Genomic DNA, 9,585 nt, shown 5'->3' with positions numbered 1-9,585 from the left:
GATTCTCATTTAGGTGGCCTTAAATGACCTACTGATGTTGATCGAATGAATTCCACCCTGATGCTGTGAACTAATCTGCACAGTGACTCAATCTCAGTTGATCTCACACAGTGAAGTCGCTTTGTTAAAGGGATGGAAAGTTGTCAACATTTACTTAGCCTCATGTTGTTCAAAATCTGTTTTACAGACTTTTTGAAGAATGTTTCTTTTGTTTGTCTATACAATGAATGTCAAAGCTGACCATTTATCCTTGTTGTGTTCTGCAAAAGAAAGAAATTCAGGTCTGAACTTGAAGATGAGTAAACAATAACAGGTATTTATTTGGGTCAGTTTAGAGATCTACATTAAATTAACCCCATAAGAGTGTGTGGCTCATTTAACCAGAGAACAACATTCATGATATCTTCATAACTCATTTTTAATCAAACCTGAGGAATGAGTTTGACTTTGTTTACATTAATACACCGATAACTGAATGCAGGAACTTGAAGTTAGCAATGCATAAGGAACGCATTCATCTTTTACTATATGAACATGACTTTTGATGGTTATTAGAGGTTCTAGTCTCAGCTACAAAAGTATCTTGAGCCATCTTTCTTCCTCCAGATATATGATTGTATGATCTTTGAACAGATTGTGCTGAATATTTCAGGACTGAATAAACATTATCTGTGAAACCTGATTATGATCCACCCACTTTTTCAGCTGTCTCGAACCCTAATCCCTAAATTTAACTTATTGATTTATTTGAAGAAAATGTGAAGTTAAAATAATAATTATATATATATATGAAACTTTATTTAAAAATGTGTCCTGCATTTTTCATGTCACTACCAAAACAGTCTCTATTTAATTTATGATCAGGAAATATTCATGTGTCCCTTTCTCTCATAGCTACAAAGTGTGAGTAGATAGGTCCCTTCATTTTGAGGTAAACTGAAAATCTGTGTTTAACTAAGGAACATCACTACCATGTCACTACCAATTAAGCACACTTTTTTAGGAGTTATTCCATAAAATGTAGTTTTTATATGTGTACACAGAACTGTGCTACAGTAGCTAACAATGCACTTCTTAGCATCTTTGAGGTAGCTTCAAAAGTATCTAAAATTGTCACTACCACAACAGTTACTACCGAAACATTTGGTGAACATTTGGTGACGTTTCAGTAGTGACATCCGTGTTTTTTTGGGTGTTATTCCCTAAAACTGTCACTACCAAAACAGTCACAGTGACAAAAGGGAACGCATAGTCCTCATATTTGAGGGAAATAAACAAAATTACAGTACAGTTATGCAAATGATTTTAGTATTTTAGTTTTAGTATGAGTTAAAATTCTGTAATGTGATGTGGTTGATATCAAAACATTACTGTCACTACCGGAAATGTGCTGTCACGACCAAAACATGGAATGTATATTGAATTAGTAGCTAAGAAGCAGACTAATGAATCCTTAACTTTGAAATCAGTCTGATCAACTTTTTGCCTTTTACAAAAAAAAAAAAAAAAAAAAATTATAATAAAAAAAATAATGATTCAAAATACAACAAATCTCATAAATCAAACTTGAAATATTGTTCAAATTGTAATTATTGATTTAACTCTAAAAAACCTTTTAAGAAAATATTTACAATGTAGATGTAAGCAAAATCTTATTAGGTCAATATAACCCTTCTTATTAAATTATATAATTTATATATAATAAATAATATATTGTGTTTAGGTAGTGACAAATTTGTGGAGAATATTCCAAAACTGCATAATTACTAGAACTGTATACCTTGGACATTATACAATTTGCATACATACAAAATTTGTGGAAAAAGACATTTTTTCAAGATGTTTACAATGGCCCACATATATTGATCAAGTATCTTTTGCTACATAGAACTAAGCAACACTAGTTAAAAGGGTTAATTCCTGGTTACAAAATCAACGTTTTTGCCTACTTGTGCGGTCTCTGTTTGGTTTGACATGAATGACACTGAACACCGTTGGTTCTCGCATATAACCAAAAGTGACATTGCTTATTTAAATATAGACTACTTGAGAATAGACCTACAGAGATTTTTGTACAAAGAGTACCTATACTCTTGAAAAACATACTGGAGGAAATGAGCACATCTTACTTAACTAGTTTGATCTGGCTTACCACAATCTGCTAAATCACAGTTTCAGTCCTCTCCTCTTTTTCAACTGATTTTCAGCTAATGAGAGATGAAATTCAGTACACACTGTGTGTTTAAAGGGGCCTGAGACACTAACGTGAAATGGCACCTTTCGTCCTCTTCCATAGGGAATGTAAATTAATACAGTACATTCTCCATCCGACTGTATCTATGGAAGTCTTTTTCTCCGCGCTGCTATTTTCATGTATTTCAGAGAACAGAGGGACACCCTGTGGATTTTGCCAGGTCAAGAGCAGAGAGGTAGTGAAAGGTTCTTTTAAAGCAGAGGGTGTGGCCCACTGCTGAATACAAACACACACTTTCCTCATTGGCATAATGACACATTTATACTAAAAGAAGAGTTAAGAAAAGGAAAACAAATCATTAAAGGGGTCATCGGATGCCCATTTTCCACAAGTTCATATGATCCTTTAGGGTCTTAATGAAAAGTCTCTAATATACTTTGGTTAAAAATCCTCAATAGTAGTGTAAAAAAACCTTTTACCTTGTCAAAATCAGCTCTGCAAAATTTCAGCTCATTTTAAGACATGGCCCCTTTAAATGCCAGCGAGCACTGCTCACCCCACCCCTCTCTGGGATTATGTTTACTTTAGCCACATTTAGCCGAGTTTAGCTGCATTTAGCCGCATTTATCGGTGAAATTTGCCAAGCACATTATTAAGAAAGGCCATTTGCAAAGATGCATAAAAAACCCTTATACTCTCTCCTGCACCTGAGTCGACACAGTGAGGATCGTATTCGGACTGTTTCAGCTCGGTGAGGGCGGGGCTAAGGTAAGATGCTAATGTCAATCGAATGTTTTTCCGTCACAACGACAAGAAGCTGAGAATGACCTGATTTTAAAAAGGGGATATTACATTTAAAGATAAAAAAAATACCACTGGGTGGATTTTTATCATTGTAGGGTGGTTGTGTACACAAACTACCAACACACATTAATGTTCAAACAACATGTAAAAGTTAGTTTTGCACCCGATGACCCTTTAAAGTCTGTGTAAAGGCAATTCAGAGAAGTGCTTCTAAACACATTATAAATATTAGAAATGTATTGCTGAAAACACTTTACAAAGTCTGTGAACTGTAGTACTAAACAGAGTGTTTTCTCGACGTGTCATTAATTCACTGATTATTGCTGCTGAAAATGGTCAATTATTGTCATGTTTTAAGCTGTAATAATTGGTCGTACTGGGAAAACATTTAAAAGTACTATAGACTGCCAAAAGATATGACAAATCAAGGAGTGCAAAAAAAAAAACTGAGGAACAAAAGGCATTTTCGGTTGGCCAAACTGAGCCAGGATTTCCAGAGCAAGAATTTTGACAACATTTGTATTTGTTCTTATCATTTCCGGTCATGCAGGTGAAATATTATGCTAATATCTTAATTAATACTGCTTGTAGGTATCTTTACCACCTATTAACTTTTGTTTGTCCAAATACTGCGCCCTTTCCTGCTTACTAAGTCTTTCTCTATATGATTTAGCAGCTTCCACTTTTTTCGTGGTATATAGACCACATAAATTAGCAGAACAATGTATTTAGTAGTACAATCCATGCTGTTGTTTACATCCGAGAATCGCCAATATGGCCGCGCATCCGGGGTACTGACCAAATCGTGATGTATCTATAGACCTTTTTCCTGAACACGGAAGTAAGTCCGACTCTTAACTGAAAGAATGCTTTGCATTTCCGGTCTGCATTGTTTCTAGTCAAATTAGGGTATATTCCGAGCTACTAAACTAATGTTAAACCTATTAAAATGTTTTTAAAAAGCACATGGCTCCATAGCGCCATCACTTGGCAATGTCGCAATGACCGTCATTTGTCAGTGCCTCACTTTAATGAGTGTGTAGATGACACGAAGCAGCGGAAGGTAGCTACATTAAAAACAGATGGACGCTATTTGAATGGGTTCCTATGGAAACCGGAACAGAAAAGCATTCAATCTGACGTTAGAATTCGTAATGGCGGCGCTCATCGTTTACTCAGGAAAAAGGTCTATAACTAGAGAGCATTAGCATTCAGTGGTTAGCCCGCTCAATCACGAGTTACCATCATTAATGTTAGATACTACAGCTTATTAGCGTGCTAGCTAGCAGTGCCTTCTTAACTTAAATGCATATTACCTGGTTATCATCATTTACTAAACAGCTCGGTCATCCATTCAGGGTGTAGTAGCGGTATTTGAACGTTGAGAGGCGGCAGCTTTCCCGCCAGTGGGCGTGGCTTCGGCGCAGCCAGCGGACGCGCCCCCAACGTAAAGAATACAGCTTGTTTTTTCCAAGATTTTTATAACTTATAATATTTACTTGTCGTTTTTATGATTTAGATTTGGCTGGGTGGTTAATACATTTTTGAGTGGTGTGACTCGAACACATTTAATACTGTTTTACACAGACTTTAATAAATAATACTCCATGCTGTAATCACAAAAATAATGGATTTCAAAGATGAGTCGTTTATTCTCAACTACTACAATCGTATTGTTAAATTATCTGTAACTTCATTTGATCTAGTAATTTTTCCCCATTGAATTTCACACAAATGCAGTGATTCCCAACCATTTTCATTCAAAGCCCCCTTTGTCCAAGAAAATATTCAAAGCACTCCTATCTAAAGTCAAATTTACCCCGGTACCATTTTTCTCCCCCATTAAAATTGTTAAAATAATTTGATAAAACTTATTATATCCCCTTGTTTGAGAACGTACTCGGTTACTAACGTAACCTCGGTTCTCTCAGAGAGGGAACGAGTACTGCGTAAGCTAGCTTACGCTTGGGGAAAATCCTTTCCGCGAGAGATATTGAAGCCAAAAAATTATCCTTAATTTTGTATTAATGTAAAACGCGTTGCCGCAGTGAGCAGACATAGGCGAGGCGTATTGCTTGCCTATTGGCTGCTCTGCAGCAACTGCAGCACCTATCGAGCGAGGCTTGGCGCGAAACCAGCTCCAATGAGAGCCTTTCGCGCCTAATACGTCATCTCCCGCCGAAAGTGGCGTGATCCAAGCCTATAAATATCGCTCGAAGGTAGCTACACTCTGGTTTTTTCATCATAAAAGCGCCCAGAGCACGCGCTTGCACGGCAAGGTACGCAGTACTCGTTCCCTCTCTGAGAGAACCGAGGTTACGTTAGTAACCGAGTACGTTCTCTTACGAGAGGTCTCTCGTACTGCGTAAGCTAGCTTACGCTTGGGGACCCCATGTAAAACGCCGTGCATGCCAAGATCTGATACCATAGACCCGAGGGCGAATAGCCCGGGGTTCATATAGTGTTTGAACGTGCTTGAACATATAAGGGGATTAGGACCCTATAAACACTGGCTCCTGGTATATCCGGGCAGGTAAACGACCTGGATAAACTTGGAACATGGGTCTAGATATCTGTTAATATCTAGACCGATAGCAACTTGGCCTGTAGGGCGGGAACCTCCAAGTTGTAGAATCTTATGAATGTAGACGGAGAGGCCCAGCCTGCCGCCGTACAAATGTCTTGCAAGTTAATTCCACTCGACCAAGCCCACGACGAGGCCACGCCCCTCGTGGAATGTGCTCTGACACCCAGCGGGCATCGCATGCCCTTGGACTCGTACGCCAGTGCAATAGCATCCACTATCCATCTGGATAAAGTCTGTTTTGACGCAGCCATTCCTTTAGAATGCCCGTAAAACGAGACGAACAGCTGTTCTGTCTGTCTAAAAGCAGACGTGCGAGACACATAGACTCTTAGCGCTCTAACTGGACATAAGAGTCTCGCGTCAGCCTCATCATCCCCAACCGGCAGAGCAGACAGTGCGATGACCTGTGCTCTAAACGGTGTGTTAATAGACTTTGGCACAAATCCATGCTTGGGTTTGAGTATAACTTTAGAGTCGTTAGGTCCAAACTCCATGCATGTCGCGCCCACGGAGAGCGCATGCAAATCTCCTACGCGCTTCACTGAAGCGAGCGCTAGGAGGAATATAGCCTTAAGAGACAGATATTTTAATTCAGCCGCCTGTAGTGGTTCGAATGGTCCGCCCTTCATAGCGTCCAGCACCACAGAAAGGTCCCAAGTTGGGACTGAAGGCGGTCTGGGTGGATTTAATCTCTTAGCTCCCCTAAGGAAGCGTATGATTAAATCGTTCCTCCCTATTGACTGACCTAGCGTTGTCCTCGAGAACGCTGCTATGGCCGCCACATAAACTTTGAGCGTGGACGGGGACCTGCCCTTGTCCAGCAGCTCTTGTAGGAAGGAAAGTACATCTGTCACTCCACAGTCTGTGGGTGAAGATCCGCGGGCTGTGCACCAGTCCGCAAATATCGACCACTTCGAGGCATAGAGCCGTCTAGTAGATGGCGCCCTAGCCTGTGTGATCGTTGATATCACTCCTGTGGGGAGTTCATCATATATTCCCTGGTGACCCATACATGAAGGGACCACAGCTCGGGGTGAGGGTGCCAAATCGCGCCGCCCGCCTGCGAGAGGAGGTCTCTCCTCACAGGTATTGGCCACGGTGCGATGCTCGTCATCTGCATCAGCGCTGGGAACCAAGGCTGGTTCCCCCAAAACGGCGCTATTAGCAGTATTGCACACCCTTCCTCCTTCACCCTCTCTATCACCTGAGGTAGGAGAGAGACTGGGGGAAAAGCATAAAGAGGACGGCGGGGCCACGCATGTGCTAGCGCGTCCTTGGCTTTGGAAAAGAATTCTAGACAATGAGCGTTGTCCTGAGATGCAAATAGATCTATCTCCGCTCTGCCGAATGTTTTCCATAATAGCTGCACCGTCTGAGGGTGCAGCGACCATTCGCCCGCCGGAACATTGTTCCTGGACAGTCTGTCTGGTCCTACATTTAGGGTCCCCCGCACGTGCGCTGCCCTCAGCGAGCGCAGGTTGCGATGAGCCCATACCAGAAGGCGTTCTGCAAGTGCATGTAGTTTTCTGGACCTGAGACCGCCCTGGCGATTTATGTAAGCCACTACCGATATGTTGTCGGAGCGGACTAATACATGACTTCCTTTCAATAAAGGAAGAAAATATGTCAGCGCATTCTCTACTGCCATCATTTCGAGGCAGTTGATATGCAGCGATTTCTCGCGTTCTGACCACTGGCCGAACGACGGTCTGCCGTCTAGGAGCGCTCCCCATCCCGAGGTGGACGCGTCCGTGGACACTACTTTCACCTTCGAGGGTCTCTCTAGAGTGACACCTGTTTGGTACCAGCCGGCTGTTCTCCACGGCATCAGGGCTGTAACGCATCTCTGATTGATCGTGAGACGGAGTCGACCGGACGCCCACGCTTGGTGCGGCACTCGCGCTCTCAGCCAGAACTGCAGTGGGCGCATGCAGAGCATCCCTAACTGTAGAACTGATGATGCTGACGCCATAAGACCTAACACTCTTTGAAAGGTTTTGAGCGGGGCAGACGCGCTGCAGCAGAGCGCGCTCACTGCTCTCTGAATGTTCAGCGCGCGCTCTTGCGTTAGCTTCGCTGTCATTGACTGCGAATCCAGTTCTATGCCCAGGAAGGAGATATTCTGGCTGGGGTTCAGCGAGCTTTTCTCCCAGTTTACTTTCAAACCCAAATTCTCGAGGTGATCGAGTAACATGGTCGTGTGTTCCCTGAGCATTGAGCGAGATTGCGCTAAAATCAGCCAATCGTCCAAATAATTCAGTCTTCGCACTCCCTTCAGTCTGAGCGGGGCGAGCGCTGCGTCCATGCACTTCGTAAACGTACGGGGTGCTAGGGACAAACCGAATGGTAGGACTGTGTACTGATAAGCTTGGCCCTCGAAGGCGAATCTCAAAAATCGCCTGTGACGCGACGCTATCTGTATTTGAAAATACGCGTCTTTCAGATCCACTGACACAAACCAGTCTCCTCGGCACACTTGTGCGAGGATTTTCTTGGTTGTGAGCATTCTGAACTTTCGCTTCACTAGCGCTTTGTTCAGTTGCCTTAGATCTAGTGGTCACTTCGGCTCGTAGCAGGTGTGCTGCATCTGCCTTTATCGTGGTCTCGACGCGCGCCGTGTAACGGCGAGGGCGTCGTCGAAACTGGAGCGAATAGCCTCTCTTTATAATGTCCAGCACCCATTTTGAGACCCCTGGGAGTTTTTCCCATGCATCTATCATGTAATGCGAGGGGGTGGGTGCGAAGCGCGCTCCGATCTGTTACTAACGGAGCCGCTTCGGTGTCTGTGACATGCAAGGCTCGGGGTACGCTGACCGCGGGGACTGCTTTCTCTGTGTGTATGTGTGGTTGCGTGGTAACGGCACATTTAACACACTCGATGCAGCTTTAAGCCGCGTAGACTGGGCGTCGTCCGGTTTACAGAAACCGTAAGACCTGCCTGATGTAATATGTGTGGGCACTCTGAGGTGGGCACATATAAAACATGCGAAGTCGGTGAAACTGTAGCGAATAGCCTCCTTTAATAATGTCCAGCACCCATTGTGAAACCCCTGGGAGCTTTTCCCATGCATTTACCTGTAACGCAAGGGGGTAGGTGCGATGCGCGCTCCGATCTGTCAACAACGGAGTCGCTTCGGTGCGTTGTGACGCACGAGTGACTGTGACATTCGAGGCTCGGGGTACACTGACCGCGGGGACTGCTATCTTTGTGTGTATATATGGTTGCGTAGTAACGGGCACATTCAACACACTCAGCGCAGCCTTTAGCCGTGTAGACGGGGCGTCGTCCGGTTCGTTTTTACAGAAACCGTAAGACCTGCCTGATGTGATATGTGTGGGCACTCTAGGGTGGGCACATTTATCACATGCGAAGCGCAGCCGATTCGGGTCGACTTTATGTGCGCGGGTTTTGTATGACAGGATGTGCTCATGTGTATGTGCATGCGAGCTACACACAAAACACCTTCGGCTATGGCCGGAACACCCGAAAATACACTCCTTTGAGGATTTAATTGGGTAGCCGTGAGACGGCTCTTGAGTGCAGACAAGCAGGCTGCAGCGCCGGCTTGATGACTGCGGATAACGCTGGAACAGCCACATTTCTTGGAGCTGAGAGAGCGAATACTTTCGGTGGGAGTCTGGCAGCCGCGGGACTCGCGCACCGGCGTTCAACACTCCAAACAGCGTTCGCCTGCATAGAGCGAACGCACTCCTGGTTTCGTTTTTACAGAAACCGGTTGACGTGCATAATGAGGTGTCTGTGAGCACTGTGAAGCGGGCACATTTAACACTCCAAAACAACGTTCGCCTGCATAGAGCGGATGCACTGTTGGTTTCGTTTTAACAGAAACCGGTTGACGTGCATAATGAGGTGTCTGTGAGCACTGTGAAGCGGGCACATTTAACATCCCAAAGCATAGAGTTAATGCACTGTTGGTTTCGTTTTTACAGAAACCAACAGTGCATAATGTGGTGTTTGTGGGCACTGTGAAGCGGGCAC

Source organism: Garra rufa, chromosome 3 (genome assembly GCF_049309525.1).
Source record: "Garra rufa chromosome 3, GarRuf1.0, whole genome shotgun sequence".
Taxonomy (NCBI): Eukaryota; Metazoa; Chordata; class Actinopteri; order Cypriniformes; family Cyprinidae; genus Garra; species Garra rufa.
The sequence above is the reverse complement of the archived record's forward strand: the minus strand, read 5'-3'. Positions refer to the sequence as shown.